The sequence below is a fragment of the Tursiops truncatus genome, chromosome 1 (assembly GCF_011762595.2).
Source record: "Tursiops truncatus isolate mTurTru1 chromosome 1, mTurTru1.mat.Y, whole genome shotgun sequence".
In the NCBI taxonomy this organism is placed as follows: domain Eukaryota; kingdom Metazoa; phylum Chordata; class Mammalia; order Artiodactyla; family Delphinidae; genus Tursiops; species Tursiops truncatus.
Window position 1 is genome coordinate 150,188,906 of NC_047034.1, and position 18,047 is coordinate 150,206,952.

General features: G+C 52.5%; 1 protein-coding gene across 2 annotated transcripts in view; it reads left to right on the forward strand.

Moving 5' to 3' along the window:
• Positions 1-6,854: 6,854 nt before the first annotated feature.
• Positions 6,855-18,047, forward strand: part of HIVEP3 (HIVEP zinc finger 3) — a 134,153-nt gene continuing 122,960 nt past the window's right edge. Inside the window, exon 1 of one of the 2 annotated variants that reach the window (XM_033836930.2) lies at positions 6,855-7,528. The gene's annotated coding sequence lies outside the window, so the exon portion shown is untranslated. The remainder of the gene's footprint in view (positions 7,529-18,047) is intronic. The other variant, XM_033836925.2, reaches the window with a different exon arrangement.

Below are 18,047 nucleotides of genomic sequence, written 5' to 3' on the forward strand. Positions count from 1 at the left end.
AGCCGGTGTCCCAGCTCAGTCAGGCTGAGGAGTTCCCGCTTCCTCAGCCTCATTGCTCTATTCAGGTCTTCAGTGGGTTGGATGAGGCCCCCCACACTGGGGAGAGCAATCCGCTTCACCCAGTCTAACGATTTGAACGTTAATCTCACCCAGAAACACCCTCACAGACACACCCAGAATAATGTTTGGCCAAATTCTGGGCACCACATGGTCCTATCAATCTGCCACATAAAATTACCCATTATCCCCTCCTCTCCACTCCCAGATCGCTCTTGACTCTTCACCTCCAAGCTCAGAACCAGCCACCAAAGCCATGTGCCCACCTTTCCCTCCCCAGGTCTCCAACTCTTCCGACCTGCCACGCTTGGAGACATTGCCGCTGCTCCCGACCTCCCCTGACCCAGCCCCTTCTGCGTGGTACACCAGTTGCCCCACGATGCTTGCTGGGATTCTCATCCAGTCAGGTTCAGGGTGGAGTCGAAGGGGCAAGTTGCCCCAAATCAGCAGGAAGGCCTGGGGGAGACAGGCCTCAGAGGGCTGGTTTTCAGGCTGGAAGGAGCATGGCTGTGTTAAGAGCCTTGAGGTCCTGAGGGATCAGTGGGGGCTCCGTCTGTATCCCCAGCCAGAGTGGCAGATGCTTCCATGTTCCCCAGCTCTGGGACGTATGGGAGGAAGCCGTCCAGGTCCTCTGTATGTCGAGCACCTGCTAGGTGCCAGGCATAGACCCTCAGAGCTCTCCCAACCTAGTGGGGGCGTCACATACAAATATTTTACTATAATGGGATAGATGCTCTGATGACGTATGCAAAGCAAGTTACAGGAAAGTTGTGGGAAGGAGGCTTTTAATTCTACTGGTGGGGGGGGGGCTGGTCAGGAAAAATTAATAACACCAGAGTGTTCGAAGGAGACGGAAGGGAGGATGGGGGGATAGGAGGAGAAGGAAGGGCATTCCTGGTAGAGGGAAGCACATGAGGAAAGACACGGAATGTGAACATCCCTGTTGCATTTAGGGAACTAGTGAGTTTTCTTGCCCAGGCCAGGCCTTCTTTGCAGGAGGACTCCAAGGCCAAAGGATGGAGGATTGGGGTTCTCACCACCTGCCCTGAGAGGTCAGAAAAGCTGCAGAGGGAGGGAGCCTAAGCAGGGGTGGAGTGAGACCATTTCTAGATTTCTTTGCTGTTGTTAGGTGGAGGCTCCAAAAGTTAGCTTTCACACCAGGCCCCACCCCTTCCCATACACATGTCTCTCTGACATCCCTTCTGCATCATCTGTTGATTTTATTCACTGTTATCGTAGTTATTTTCTGAGTGTGCAAGTCCTCTCTGGAGCCAGACTGTCAGATGCACAGGTCCCGTCAGGCTTCATTGGTCTTGCCTGGGGACTCCTTCGTGACCACCCCGTGCCCATCCCCAGTCTCTCGCCCTGGGCTGGCCACATGGGTGGTAGCAATCACTGTTGGATAAAAGTCACACAAGGGGAGACAGCTTTAAGGCCATCCCAGAACTTCCCTTTCCTTCTTGCTGCTCCCGAAACTTTTTCTTGTCAGACCTTTCACTGTTTTTCTTGTCTTAATGTTTACGGGGTCCAATTAAATTCCCATTTCCTCCCTTCCCTTACTTTATGAGCTACTGTCAAAGACTGAGTCTCGTATCAAAGTACCCTCCAAAGACCTTGAGTGGAGGTGGGGGGAGGGGCTCCCTTTATTGAGCATCTACTACAGACCGGCTGCTTGATACTCACAATGCACTGACTCCTTTAATTTTATCAGCTCTTACTCGATCTTCGTCATCCTTCCCTGAGATGTGTCATCCTCCCCATTTACAGCCATGAAAACTGAGACTCAGGAGAGTTAAGCAGCTAGTAAGGGTCAGAGCCAGGACGCAGACTGCCTTAATCCAAGACTTAGAAGCTGATGCTCTCCTGCTGCACCTCCCGTTGAAAGGCACGAAGCCATACGCAGAGTAAATAGTGCTTGTTATTGATGATCTTGCAAGTCGGCCCCTTAGCTTGGGGAAAACCTGTTCTCACAGCTGCCAGGGGGAGTGACTAATCTTCTGATTTCCTGGAACCAAAGGCCGCACCCTCCTCACCTGGGGTTCACTGGGCCCTGTGGGAGTCCCCAGAAACGCTGGCGAAAAGCCAGAATGAGGCAGACATGGTGTTCAGGTTGAGCCAAAGCCTCAGTCTAAAGTGTAGGAAAAAAGGATGCTTTTGTCATTTGGGGAAAACTAGTCAGTGGGCTGGAGGCCATGTGGCCTCTTGTAGTTGTTTACTGGACAGGACGGCCAGAGGCACAGAAGTCTGTCCTTAGTATGCTCTGAATACCTGTGACGTTCCTGGCCGTGAGGAAGATGTGGCTGTGCATGGAGTTGCAGAAACTAAAGGGGCAACAGATAGATGAATGAAGTGACTGCACGTGGTGGGGCACAAGCCAGGACATTTGTACCAAACGCTGGAGATTCACAGAGAAGGAAGCAGCCAATGCCACCCAGGGGACCAGGGAGGCTTTCACAGGGGAAGTGGCCTCTGAGCTGACCTGGAAGGCTGAATGGGAGCCGGCCAAGCAATATGGGTAAGGATAACAGTACAGGGGACTAAATATGCAGGATGCACTCAGCAGGTTCGGAAACAGTGAGCAGTTCTGCATGGTGGGAGCGTGGGGTGGTGCAGAGAGAGGGAGGCTTGGGCAGGTGAACTGAGGCTGTTAAAAGAGGCACTAATAGACAGGGTAATTTAGCTGGGCAGGCACCCACTTGAATTTGTCTCAGGGAGTTTCGCTTATGTGGGGAATGGATGGGAGGGGGAGATGGGCAGGGGGATCAGGGAGAAGGCTGTTGTAACTGGGTGATGATGGTGGCCTAGACTGGGGCAGCAGGAATGGAGAAGGGATTCTGGCTCAGGCTTGGGATGATGGGCGCCTCCATTAATGAAGATAAACAATATAGGAGGAGCAGGATTCTGGATCACAATATGGGAACAAAGTAACAGTTGCTACCATTTATTGAGCACCTACTAGGTGCCGGGTGCTCCATCAAGGGCTCTATTTCAGTTTCTTGTCAAATCTTCATAGCAGCCCTTTAAGATGAGGAAGTCAAGGTCACCAACATCGTGTAAACATGCCCAAGGTCACACAGTAAGTGGGGCTGGGAACTGAAGTCAGGTCCTTGTGGCTCCGAGGCCCATGACGTTACCCACAGCATCAGATGAAGGATGAGTGAGTGCCTGACTGAGTCAGGAAGCTGGAAACACAGCCCTCAGTCTGAGGAGAGAGGTTGGGACTGAGTCCACCGGCAGCCCAGGAGGTGTTCTCCATAAACTGTAAGAGTCCCTAGTTCTCTGTCCCAGGAGAGAGATGGCTACCTCTGTGAGAAGTGAGGACTGATGTAACAGATCTGTCAAGAGAGCACAAACCACACACACACACACACACACACACACACACATCGACAGACAGTAAAACGCCACAAAGCAGCTGAATCCAGGAAATCATAGCCATGGGGTCAGGAGGGTGGAGAGAGGGTGGCTGGTAAGTAAGCGCGAGACCCAAACATTAATTACCTGGAGAGCCTACGGGGTGAGTTGCTCAGCCCCACCTTGAAAGCTCTCCCAAGGCCACTATGGCAGTCCCCAGCCCTTAGAAACCATGGTGTATTCCAAAATTGTTATCTGTAATTTGGTTGTTAGCAGTTGGAAACAAAATTTCACAGAGAGACAGCATCCTAGATGACAGATCAGATGCCAACCATTTCCCCTGCTCCAATCTCTTTTAGTCTGTAAATTCTCTACAGCGTGATGTTGGCTTCACAGCAGAACCAAGCCCAATGTGTGCGTGTGTGTGTGTGTGTGTGTGTGTGTGTGTGTGTGTGCAGTGTTTCCATGGAAACAAGCATTCAGCAATCTAGCCGGGACACCTGGACCACAATCTCCCTGAATTGTAGCCCCAGAAGAGAATGAATCTTATCTCTCACCTCATGTGCCCCCGCCCTGCCCTAAGCTTGGCAAACAGCACTGTAGCATTTAGCAAGTTGCACTGGGATGATCTGTTTACCTGCCAGTCTCCATCCTTGGATAGAGCTCCTAGAACACAGGTTTGTGTGTTGCACGTTCCCAGAACAGGGAAGGAACCTGATTCATGTTTGAGGAATGAAGGAATGTGGGGAAGCCCCCAGGGCCAAGCTCTGGGAATTTCTCAAGACCTGGCCCAGGTCCCGACCTGGCCCGAAGGGAAAGGGCTGATAGGAAGGAACTGGCACCTGGCACCACCTGCCTTCTCACCTGGGGCCCATCCAGCTGCAGGGTGGGAAAGGTGCCTGGGGCCCCAGGGTAGGGGTGGTGGCTCACGGAACAGAGTTGGGCTCAGGCTTCTAGCCTTGAAGCAGGGCTGCCTGCCTGCATCCTGTGTCCCTGAGCTCTGAGGCTGGAGTCCTGAAGACCTTCTAGCTTTCAGTGAGAACTGGCACCAGAATTGGGATGGGGGCTGAGTCTCAAGACAGGGGACAAGGAGCTTTGGTTGTAGGAGGAGCTGAGCGAAGGCTCTGGGCCGACACCCCTGGCCTGGAGGATGGCCACAGCTGGATGGGAAGTGCGGCTTGGGGGTAAGGAGCAGGATCTTTGCAGGGTTCCGGAAAATCCAGAGTGACTATGTCTGGCACAATGAAGGTGCTTGATAAAACACACTTTCCTCATGCCTCATGCCTGTAGCATGCTACTTTGCTATAGAAGGGAAGTATGGACTGTATGTTTGGGGGTTGGGATGGGAATGTCCCAGGCTGCCTAGATGGGGCTGCACAGGAGTTTGCTAAGAGAAAGGAGGGGGAAGACAAATCCCAAGCCACAGAAAGTTGGGACAAAGGAGCGGTCCAAGGAAAGGGCCTTGGCGGGGCAGGCTCTGCAGGGCTGGCACATTGGCCCAGCTTCCTGAGCATCCAGTCCAGTCTCGCTGAGAACCCACCTTCCACCACAGCCCCTAGCCAGGGCCCCTGGGACCTCAGGTACAGCTCTGAATTGGATCACTCTGCCCCTCCTATGGTTAGCTTGTCTCTTGATTTGCCCCCCAGGATCATTCATTCACTTAACAAACATTTGTAAACTTCTCAGTCTTGGCAGGAGAGAAGAACCAAGATGGAAATATCCTGGCAGCTTCCAATCTGGAAAGAGGGGAGACCCCTCCCAGCTGACTGCAACTTGGGGTGATGGGTACGTCTCTAGAGGCAGGAACCATTGAGTTGCCTGTGGCAACATAGGAGGGTGACTGAATCCATTAGTAGTTTCCAGTGGGGCAGGGCCACCCTTCAAAGCTAGGAGAGGGTCCTCATCCTGGGGCAGGAAAAAGGCTGTCATCTAAGCCTTTGTGCAAATCACAAAATGTCACCCCTCTGGGCATATGAATTATAACAAGACATCCACTTGCTCCCACCTGGAGCTGCTCCCAGCCAGGAACAGTAAGCAGGGCAGAGGGCAGGGCAGGAGTGGAGTGAGGGGCAGGGTCCTATCCCACGGGGTACCCTGTCTCATTTGCCCTAATTAAGAGAAAGACTTATGTCAAGGGCAGGCTTGATTCAGAGTGTGAAGGACACAGGAGGGGTAGAGAGGGCATTTCAGACAGAGGAAAGTCTGTGCAAAGACCCCCAAAAGTGAAAGCTGGTGGAAGGTTGGAGAGAGTGCTGGCAAAGGATGCAGAGGGCTGAGCTGCAGGAGATGCAGCTGGTCGATGGAGCCTTTGTCAGAAAGGGGATGACCCAATTAGAGCTGGGATTGAGCTCTGGGAGCTGATGGAAGATGGGGGGGACTGGGCTGGTGGTGATCAACAGAACAGCTGGGGGCCTTGGCAACCAGCCAGCGGGTGTGCAGTTGTGTACGTGAGTGTGCAGGCCCAGTGAGTGTCCAGCTGCGATCACACCTCCCTCCACCCCCTGCAGGCCCTGGAGCTGTGGTTCCCTCCCCAGGGCACCTAGGAGTGCAGTTCCCCTTTGGAAGTCGGGGTTTCTCCATTAAAGCTGGTGGTCTGGGAGGGGTTTGTTTGCTCTAACCTGTTTTTGGAGGGAAGGTGGAGGCTCTGCCGGAAGCTGTTGTATGGAGAAGTACAGAAATCCCTGGGGCCACTAGCCCCGGCCTAGATGGCCTCTGGCCAGAGGAAGCCTGCTCCTGTGACTGGCAGGGCCTTGAATTTGAGGCCATCACTTTGGAGCCAGAGGAAGCCTGGGGCCTCCGAGGCCTTTGTGGAAGCCCTGGTCAGCTTAGTAGTCAGTCACCCTGTGGGTACTTGAACTTCTGTGACCTGGAGAGGGAGTGCCTCCTTCAGCTGGCACCCTGGGCACTCAGCTTGCCGCACTCTTGTCCTGACTTTGGCCCCAGGCCCCAGAACCTCCTGAGGTTGTTTCCAGCCAGCAGAGGCCAGGCCTGGCGTCAGCCAGGGTCAGCCCCCGTACAGCAGAGAGTTGACCTCGGGTGAATCACCTGACAAGTCAACCTCCGGGTGCAGCATCTGTAAAATACAGATCCTGATGAGGTCTCCAGGCCCTGGCCGTTTTGCTCCCTCGGGAAGCAGCCCGGTGGGGGGCCCGGCTGGGGGCTGGCCAAAGCGGGGACCAATGTGCTCAGGTCCCAAACCTGGGATCCGGTAGCTTCTGGCAAAGTCAGGCCGTTGGGGAGCCCCGGGGTGGCCCCACCCTCACCCTGAGGCTGGAGCCCAGGGAGCCCGGCCAGGCCTGCCCCGCCCAGCGCTCCTGAAGGTATATTCCCGCCTTGGGAGGCGCGGGCTTCCCGGAGCGGGGCTGGCACACGAGAGCAAGGCGGGGACCGCGCACTCTGGGGACGACGATGGACGCCCGCCGGGCGGGCTGCTGCAGAGTAGGGGCCCCGCGCGGCGGCGGCGGCGGCGGCGGCAGCGACCGGGGCTTCCCTGACTGCCCTTCCCGGAGGGCCCGGGAGGAAATGACAGCGCGGGAGCCGGGGCGGGCGCGGAGGGAGGGGCGGCGCCCGGAGTGACACGGCCTGTCACCGCGGAGGCCGCTTCGCAGACCCTCCCTGCGGCCTCCGGGAGCCGGGGATTCCCCAGACGCAGACCCTTGCCGGCGGCCGCCCGCCCGCCGGGACCCGGCCGCCCGGGGACCCCAAGCGGCGGGCAGCGAAGCCGGGTACGCCGGGGCCGAGACGGCCGGAGAGGCGCCCCGTGCGGGCGCCGGGGTCCCCCGGGCTCGGCGACAGGAAACTCTGGGGAGTGAATGGAAAGAAGTGGGTGGTCCTGCCCCTGCGACTTCCCCTGACATCACTGCCCAAATAAGGAGCTTCCAAGCGGCCGCGGGGCGGCCCAGAGCCGCGCCCGCCGCCGGCGCCCGCCCGCCAGCCCGCCCCGCGCCCACCCCGCGCCGCGTGGGCCGCCAGCGAGCGCCCCGGGCACCGCCGGGCGGAGCCGAGCCGGGCGGAGCCGAGCAAGCGGGCGCTGCTGAGCCGCGCGGAGGCAGGGCGCGCAGCCCAGACCAGCCCGGCGCAGCCCAGCCCAGAGCCGCGGAGCCGCGGCCGTCCGCAGGTAAGCAGGGAGCGCCCGCGCCCCGCGCCCCGCCGCGGCCTGGCAGCAGGGAGCCGGCACCGCCAAGCGCGCCAGCAGCCCTGCCGGCCGGCAGCGGGAGCACCCTTCGGAGCGCGGCGGGTGGGAGAGGGCTGGGCGCGGGCGCGCGTGCAGGAGCGCGTCGGGCCAATTCCCCGGACCTCCGGGACTCCTCCGCAGCCTGGGGTTGCCTGGTGCACGCGTTCTCCGCCTGCGTTTCCCAGACGCTACTTCTGTCGCCGCCCCGGGGTGACACCAGCGTTCCCGCGTTCACACTTCTCTCGCACACTCGTGCCTGGTACAGCCTCACTCGGCCCCTGTGCCCCGAGCAGACCCGCACCCCGCCGCGCCTCGTGGGCCTCGCACTGCCGGACAAGGCGGGACAAAGCACCCCGGTGGGAACTGCCGAATGACTTTGGCAGCCCTAGCCACGCTTCCCCCTGGAGGCGGTGGCAGTTTCAGACTGTCACAGCAGACCGGCCTTGGGCTCCTCCCCGGGCTTACTGAGAGTGAGTTAAACTAGCACTGATCTGGCTCCTCTTGCCCCCTTGCAGAGTGGTACCTGGCACCGGGGATATAGCCAAGGGGGATGTACCTGGCATGGTCAGGAGGGTGTGGCGACTGGCAGGGAGCTAGTACGGGCCTCCCAGCCTGGGTGTTTCCAGAGCGGCTCTCACTCCATGGGCATTTCTCTGAGCACCCTCCCCTCCCCTCTCAACCAGCGCAGGCTGCTTGGAATCCCGGACAGCAGTGGTGGCTGCTGCAGAACAGGTGCAGGTGTGTCCACCTCGACATCTGGCAGGGGGTTCTGTGAAGTGGCTGCAGTTGCTTATCTGTAAAATATAGTATGTCGTTATTGACGACTTGATCAAGGTCATAGGGGAAAATGATAAAGGCAAGTAATGGGTCCATCATTTAGTGGCTCTGGGCAGATTCCTTAATATCTTTCGGGCTGCATTTTATCATCTGGAAAATGGGGATGAGGGTCCTCAGAGGAATGTCGTCAGGGAAAATTGAGATCATATACGTGAAAATGTTCTGTAGATATAGAGCCCTGCGCACATGCCAGTTACTGTGGTTTGGATGATTCTGGGCTGGTGTTTGCCATGGCTCTGCTCTGTGATTTAGGGAGACTGAACGCCACTTCTGTTCTGTCATCTGCAAGAAAGGGGGCATTAACAAGTGTCCCGTGTGCCTGCTAGCAGATTCCCCAAAGTATGTTCTGTGAAACATGAGTTCTGAAGGCTGTGCCACGAGTAAGATTTCCCTATCCTAGTAAGTCTGGCAAATTCTGCAAGCTGTCTATAACCCTTCTGGCCAATCGTAATCCATATTGGCAAATTAAAGGCTTTGAGAAGTACTGCAATAAAAAAACCCGTTTAACATTGTCAAACCCAGCATTTCCCTGGTTGACCCTGTAGCCCTTTTCGGGTTACACGTGCTTGTTCTCCCAGGAAACAGTGCTTCTGGAGCTACCAATAGACATGATGTGATGTCGTCCAGTTGCTAAGTTCTACTTGCCTTCTTGAATGAAGAGTAAGCAGAGGCCCAGAGGCGTTGAGTTCCTTATCTGAGATCACAGCTAAACAGTGGCCCAAGATCCCCCGGTAGTTAGTGGTCAAGCAGGGACCAGAAGCCAGACTCCTCATCCAGTGCTCTCATCCCATTCGGTTACATCCAGAAGTTGACAGGTCTCTTCTGCTACTTTATGGCTTTATGCGGACACTCTGCAGAATACATTTGGCGAACAGAAAGATTTAAATGGATTCAATGAGGATCAGGTACTACTATGTGTCACTTGTTGGGGGCGGAGGGAGACTTTAGTACGTAAAGTTCTACCAGATGTGGAGGTTGTGGTGAAGAGTAATGGCACCAGAGTCCACACACACACACACACACACACACACACACACGTACTTCTACACACTCACACATCCACTTCCGAACACAAATCCCTATCTCCCTACGCTCTCACCCATGCTCACACACTCAACCCCGTATACTCATTCACACCTGTGCCCCTACACCCGCACACACACTCCTACACATGCACACACCTGTCTCTGCACGTGCACATAGCCACTCCTGTACACACTCACGCACATAGCCATCCTGTGTGCTCCAGGCTGCAGCCAGGAGGCACGAGTGGCAATGGGCACGTCCCTAGAGCTGGGGGCGTGTGCCTGGCACCAGCTCCCCAAGATGAGTATTGAGCACGTTGGAGGCCCTGGCAGGGCCAATCTGATGTTTGCATTTCCGCACTGTTTTCCCATTTCTCTCATTTTCTGCCATACTTATCCCCCCACCTTTTTTCCGTCAGCTATTGTCTGGTCACACATGATACGACTGAAACAGCTCTGCCTTCTATTGTTTCGTTTTAATCAACTCTCAAAGCTCGGTTAGGGCAAGGGCTTGGTCTCATTAGTTGGATTGGAATCCCCAGCTCCTAGGAGTACGCCTGGCACAGAGGAGACGTTCAATAAGCATTTATCGAATGAGTGAGTGAGTGAGCGAGCGAGGGACTACTGGCTGCTAGGATGCCCGTGACCCAGGCAGACATCCAGGTGGATTCGCTGAGCATGTTTGCTGAGTGCCTACTGGGACCTAGGCACCTTTTTAAGACAATGCTTGCATTCCAGTGGGAAGAGAGGATGAATCGTAATGGACAAGGTAATGCTCACTGGTGATACACACCATGAAGAGACTCCAACAAGGCAGTGTGATGGAGAGTGTCAGGGAGGAACGGGGTGGGGGGGGAGCCGAAGACGGCCCTAGGGCATCCTCTCAGAGGAGCTGACATTTATCCTGAGACGTGAACCATAAAAAAAGTGATAGCCATGCCAAGCTCTGGGAAAGGAGTATTCCAAGCAGAAGAACAGCAGGTACAAAGGCCCCACTGCATGAAGGAGCAGGACTGAGGGTCCGTAGAGAGGCCACACTTGCGGCCACTGCTGATTCCCTTACCAGCACCTCTGAAGGGGGCACAGGCTGGTGTCTGGTCTGGGACCTGATTGTCTTCGTACAATCACAAAACCAAACTTGGTGCATGCCGGGCTTTGGGGTGTAGGGCTGCCTCGGCTATCTAAGAGGGCTGCCTTCCCAGCTTGTCCACCCCCCCCCCCACCCCTATAAATGAGGAAAGGGTTGGGCTCCTAAGACCCCTCCCAGCTCTGCCATAATAGCATCTGATGCTCTGTGTGCGGGAGGTTCACAACAGTTCAGGTGGTCCATCTGGAGGGATCGTGAATTAGTTGTGCCGCTTCCATTATTAATAACCATGATGTCATACATTTGTGTGGTTCCTGATGGGCTGCAGAGCACTGTCTCCTGTGGACTCATCTGCCAAGTGGGGGAGGGTTAAGAAGGGGGAGATGGTGGCGGTGGGCAGAGAGACCTCAGATACCGCCACATGCTGCTGCAGGCTCACCCCAAGCCGCTGCACCCCCGAATCCCTGCTTCCTCAGCTGCAGAGCAGTACACGGGAGAGCCTACTTCCTGAAGCCCTGGGGCTGTGAAGTGAGAATCAGCGTGTCAGGGCCCGGCATGCCGTCGTAGGCACTTGGTAGCTGTTGGTTCCCATTTTACAGATGAGGAACCCAGAGCTAAGAGCACTGTGGCTTTTCTGGTCCACTCCTATATCTTCATTCTTCCCAGCCCAGAGTTGAATTGATTTGCCTAAGGTTGCACAGCTAGTAAAGGACTAACCCAGGACTTTGGGCTCCCAAGTCCTTTTCATAAACATCACGCTGTTTGGGAATAATTGTCATGGTTAATAAAGACAGACCTTCACACCCCATCTGCAGATGATCAGAATTATTGTTGTTTTGTTGAGAATCCTAAAATTGTAAGGTCTCGGGTTCTGAGGCATGATATCCTTTGTAAAGCATTCAACGAATATCTCAAACATGTTGGAACCTTCTGGAAGAGTGTGTAGATGTGAAAGAATGACCTCCTGAGGAGAGTTGAGAGCAGTGGTTTAACCAAGAGTGTCCTTTCCTGTCACCTGAGGGCTTGTAACGGAAGAGTTCCTAGTTCTACCCCCACTGTCTGATTCAGAGCTTCTAGGGATGGCATCTAGGCATGTGGAGAAGCCCCCTGGTGCTGGAAGTCCAGCCTGTGGATGAGAAGCCTGGCCAGCTGGATGCCTGGGAAGTCTGGCAGGCCCTCCATCTGCCTCCTTAGCTGTGGCTCTGACCCCTTTGTCCCCAGCTCACATCAGCCATGTGGAAGGAGCATGAGCTGTGGAGCCCCACAAGCCTGAGTTTGCATCTCCTGCTTTCTAGCATGTACCTTGGCCAAGTTCCTTTACCTCTCCCAAGCCTCAGTTTCCTCATCTGTAATATGGAATGCTCACTCTTCCCTACAGGGTGGCTGGGTGGATTACAGGAGACCATCTATGTCAGATATCTTATGAGATATCTGTGCCTGGCACGTAGTAGGTGAACAGGAAACAATAGTTTCAGTTATTATTATGAAAAATGAATTATAATAATAAAAACAACTGCAGTATTTGTGAACTGGTTGCTACTAAAGGGTTCAATAAAAATAGACCAATTTGCTCCAAACACCAGACTTTTGAGAAGAGAGTCCACTCCATATTGTAAACACCAGTCCTTGGGTCAAAGAATTACCTGCTCCGCCATCTTCCCACACCTCTTCGTTGCTCAGCTCCGGCTCTGGTGGGGAGCCGCGGGCTGCGTGGGAACCAGGGCCGGCCTCACTCTCCACACCTCTGACAGATCCATGGGCTCAGAGGCGGGGACGTGGGGTTTGAAGGTCAGTGTTGAGTTCGGGCTGTGCTCACCTACGTCAGCCTGGTCTCCCGTGCCTGAGGTCACTGTGTGGAGGCAGTTGAGAGGCAAGCACGTGGGCTCGTGGGCGTCACAGGACGTTGCACTTCTAACCTACTCTGTCATTCATTCATTTATTCTTCGGCAGTGGGTGGAGTCCTTCCGTGAGCTCAGCGCGGGGCTCAGCACTAGGAGTGCGCCTGCGTCCTCGCGAAATTCAGAGTCTAGCCAATCCAACCACTCACGAGCCATGTGGCGTAGACAAGTTGCATTTCCTCTCCGGATGTCAGTTTCCTCATCTCTAGAATGGGATTGTTCTGGCTACTTCCCCAGAGGCAGATATTGGTGTTTTGAGCCCCCACCCCTTTCTGGAGTGCTGTCGAGGTTTTAGAGTCTCTACTAGAAAAGGCGGGCAGAGGACAGGGCTTCGGAACCGGGAGGAACTCCACTCTGCTGCTGGCTCTGCCAGGTACTTGCCGTGTGAGTCGCTGCATTTTTCAACTTCTCTGCGTTTCCTTTTCGCTTATCTGACGTGGTTACGGCACCTTTGTTGTAGGGCGCTGTGAGTGTGAGGTGAGATGATGATAAAGAGTACCTGGCTGTCAGTAGACGTGACCCCCATTTCCTTTCTGTCTGGCTCTTTACTGTCCTGTGCTTTGCTGCTTTTGGAACGTGACCTCTACCCACTGCTGCCCAAGATGATCAGGTCCCCGGGAACGGGCAGGGGCAGGCAGACAGCCCGCCCGGAGCTCAAGGAAATAAGCACATCTCCCTTGGTGAAAAGTGGGCCTGGGGAGGTGGTTCCAGCCCAAGAGGAATCAGGGCCAGGATGCAGAGCCAAGAGTCCTGGGTTCCGTCCAGGACCTGCCACCAGGTCACTGTGTGTCAGTTGCCAGTTCCCTCCCCTCTCTGAATCTCAGTGTCCTCACTGAGGCCAGTCTTCCAGATCCCCTGGCGTCTTCCTGCCCTGAGAAGCCCATGGGCCTTTGATGTGTGCACTGAGTAGCCTCAGTAAGGGAGTGGGCTGGTGGGGTATGGGGGTCTCACCGTTTTTTTCTAGCCTGGCTCTAGTGGAATTGATAGTGTGGAGAAGCCAGCAGACAGACTCTGGTTTCTAACTGGCAGAGCTGCTCATGGGAGGGGAGGCAGATGAAGGGACATTAATAGCATGAAATTAAATTAAAAGAAGGGCATCACTCCTTTCTTCTCCCTTAAAGAAGACCCAGAAGGCTCAAAGCCACCTGCTTGACAAATAGCTTTTCTCTCATTTGAATTCAATAGTGTGTTTGGATGGGAAGAGTTTGTTTTCAGATGATCAGGATGGAGGCAAGAGATTGCAGAGTGACCCTGGGAATCCAGTCATTTACCGAACGTCTGTTGAATACTTCCCAAGTCCTAGGCACAGGGATGCAGCAGTGAACAAAACAGACAACGGTCAGTGCTCTCTCCTGGAGTTTATAGACTAGCGGAGGGAGGCATACCGTGAACAAAGGAGCTCCTAAGTGTGTAACACGTCAAATGGGTTAAGTGCCACGGAGGAGAAGCAAGTAGGGTAAGAAGTTCAGAGAATGCCAGGGGAAAGATACGGGGGTCTTGTATGTAGGATGGTCGGAGAAGTTATCACTAAGGTGACATTTGAGCAGAGCCTTGAAGGAAGTATAGAAATGAATACACTAATTTAAGCAGAGTTGTCCCTCTCCACGGTATACCTGAGAGCCTATGGAAAGATCTCATTTAGGCTGAAATGGTCAGCTCAGTCAGGCAGCTCAGTCTCTGGGCCATCCTGCTTTAGATACAGGATACCAGGCCTAATTCATGATCGTCGTTACACCCGCGTTAATGATAATAACAGTGAGCTGGATACGACTCTAAGTGAATGGGTCTTTAAGCCTTCAAATGCCTGTCCACAGAGACTGTCTTATTCAGTCCTCTAACAAGGTAAAGGTGTCATCTCCATGTTGCAGATGTGGAACCTGAAAACTCTGCATATGGAGTGACAAGCCCAGGACCATATCCCAAGTGAGGGACAAAGTGGACATTCAAACCCAGACTCTGCCACCCATCAGATCTGTGTTTCTCCCTGCGGGGCAGCTGGGCACCCAGCATACCACCTTGCACGAAGCAGAGGATGAGATTTATTTTTTTGAAAACAAAAATAAAACCATAGACTAAGAGGATATGATGACTAAATGCAATATGGGGTCCTGAATGGGATCCTGGAACAGAAAATGGACGTTAGTGGAAAAACTGGTGAAAATATGAATAAAGTCTGTAGTTGAGTTAATGTCTGAGTGTCAGTTTCCACTTGACAGAAGTACCTTGGATATGGAAGGTGTTAACGTTAAAGGAAGTCGGGTGAAGGGTGTATGGGAACTCTCTCCTATCTTTGCAATTTTTCTGTCAATATAGGATTGTTCCAAAGTGAAAAATTTATCCAAAAATAAATGAGTAAATCCACATACACTCCGACTCGCCAGCCTCCTCAGGTTAATGAGGAGCCATGATGGGTCATCAAGTAATTGAATCCCTGCCGCTACTAGTCATCCCTAGAGTTGCCTGTGTGAGAAGGAGCAAAATTATAAACCAATGCCTGTAACCACGCTGGAAGAGGAATGGAGGAGGTATCGCCCCCGAAGGCTGCCCCGAGGTGAACTTCTCATATACCGTATAACCTATATTTTAGGCTATACCAAGTATGCCCTTTATATGTGATGAAAGGTCACCAACTCATTCTCACTTGATGCTGTCGCAGACAGATGGAAACCTAGTTTTATTTGTAGGGCTGCCTCATGTGACTCTATGAATCGGGGTGACTAATGGCAGTGAAAGAGTGGCGGGAGGTGGTGAGAACAGAATCAGAGAGGGAAGGTGTAACGTCGGTTTTCTCTTATGGTAGAAAACATCAGGGCCAGGGAACGGTGTCTCCTGGAATGAAGGAAAGAGAGCAGGGTCAAGGGCTTCCTTGCCGTGATTTCCTACTCACAAAGCAAGCGGGCTGGGGATCAGTCCCTCCAGCTGAAAACCACTGAGTCCAGAGCAAGTGATTGGTCCAACCTCACTGTGCAACTGCCCGGGAGACACAGCTTAGCCTGTCTGGGTGACCTGGCCTCCTAACGGTTTCCAGAGGGCTTGTTCCTTGGCATGTGGGCATTTGGTTGGTGTAGCCCTGAAATATAGGACAGGCAGAAGATGCTCAAAGGGACAGGAAACCATCACCACGAGTCTGTTAGAAAGTATCTAATGTTTAAAAGAGTAGGGCAGCCACTCCAAGATAGACTTTATTTTAAGCAGACTCTGATCTTGTGAAATAAAGAAGTCCGGCATTTCCCATAGTGTGTTTTCTAGAACACAAGTGCCATGGATGGAAAGATGTGTTACAGGGAGAAAATAAAAGTGCTCTGTGTGCAGTTTTCCAAGCTTGATTGATCAGAACACTCATATATATACACATACGGTTTAATATATATACTTACATATGTACATATAAGGAATAGATTTTATATACGTGTGTGTGCGTCTGTATAAGGAAGATGCATACATATATAAGATCGCTGAACTAGAGTGCTATACAGAAACATTTTGGGAAACACTAAAGTTATCTGAGGTCAAAGCTGAAAAAAAACCACCCCAAAATGAATGCTGAATTGTGACTCTAAAACTTGTTTCTGCATGTTCGTTTTAGCAAGTCAGTTTCCCACATTTTTTTTCCCTATTTTGTTAACTTGACTGCCCTTTTCTCAGAAGAAAAATGGCAAATGGCATGCAGATGATCCTTCCCCCTCCGTTGTGTACTGTGTCCAAGGGAGACTGAAGAACTGCGTGTGTTCGCTGAGATGAGGGTAGCCAAGCCATGGGACGGCTCGGTGGTGGGTCTCTAACCCAGGAACCCACGTGCGACATTGGTATTTTGGGAGCTAAAAAAGAACCTCATTAAAATTGCCACTGAAGCCCCAGATTCCGCCTCTGTCAGGTGTGGTTTTCACACAAGGGATCCCCAGCACTTCCACATACACAGGTGTGTTTGTCACCCTGTAAGACGAGCATCCTTACTGCTCCCAGTGCCAGGTCATTGGACATGCCAGGCTAGGTGAGATCGCTCTTTGACTACATGACGATTTCTAGCTAAGCTAATCCTCACCCCACTCCCTGGTACCAGACTTTCTCACCCCATGTTGCCCACAGGGGAGAGTCCTGAAAACTGCCGACCTGACCTTTGGAAACTGCCTGCCAGCCCCTTCCCAGCTGGGGTCCCACCTCAGCTTCCACGTCCCCTGACTCTTTACCCCCATGTGTAAATTCTGCCCCCACCCAAATCCTGCTTCTCACTCCCCCAGGCATGTTCCCAACACGTCCGTGTCCCGTCTAAGGTACAGGGTCCAATTCCATTTTGTGATTGCCTCTGTTAGAAACTGAACTTCAGTTTCCTACCTGGCATATTATATCAATATGTACTTAGACTCCACAAGTAAAGTAAAGGATAAGTAACAGAAAGAGGGACAATTTAAGGAAGGAATTTTCTTTATAGGTTAGATGTCGGGGAGAGGGAGCTTTTCAGATATCTCATTTGAGGATGAAACGGTTCATTCAGCGAGGCCCTCAGACTCTGGCCTGTCCCCCATCAGACACGTGCGACCTCAGATGTCATTTGAAGTCTCCAAGCCTCTCTTTCCTCGGCCATAAACATAGATTGACGCTCCCACTTCCCTCTTGGGGTTTTGATTCAATGCTGTGAAACTTGCGGAGAGCCTAGAGCAGTGCCTCCTGCATAGAAAGCTACCTGTTATTATTCTTAGGATGAGAATTCCATCAACCAACTAAAAAAACAACCAAGTTGGAAAAAGTGTGCAAAGATGTAAACAGGTAGTTCAGAGAAGTGAAAATGGCTCATAAACATATGACTAATGCTCTAGGTACTAAAAAACAAAGGATGATAAATAAAAATGCTTATAGATGGCAAAAATGTGAAAAAATAGAGACAGTCTAGTGCTGGCGAGGGTCAAGGGGACTTGTGAGCCTAAATTGGTATCAATGAAAATGATAAAGGCACATACCTGCCCTGATCCTGAAATTCACCAGCTATGGAAACACACATGTACACAAAGATACACACACACACACACACACACACACACACACACACACACACACACATATAAGGGTGTTACCTTGCAGTGTTGTTTGCAGTTGAGAAAGCTTAAAAATGACCTCAAGATATAGCAGGGACGGCGCTTTAGAAATTTATGGTGAATTTGTACTGTGGAATACTTTACAGCCATTTAAAAAGAAAGAAGGGAATCTATAGGTCCTGACATGGGAGGACATTTACAACATGCATTTAACTGGAAAATGGTTTCTGTGCGATATGTTTACTCTGATCCCATTTTTATACAGAAACAAACAGTTATATATGTGTGTGCACGTGTAGATGTGTTTCTGTGTTCGTGGAAAGAGCATGGGAAAATACCAGGGAACTGTTAGTGGTAGTTTCATCTGGGGAGTAGAAATTGGGAGGGTGAAGGGGGACTGGTCCACATTTTCCTTTAAATCCTTCTGTAGTTTTTAAAAAATATATTTTTAAACAAAGAAAACAAAAAAGAAAGCCCAAGAAAATGAAGAGCAAAGACTAATCTTTACAGCACAGGATTATTGAGAAGATGAAATGAGATCATGCTTGGCAAACATTTAACACAGTGCCTGATGATTACTAAGTA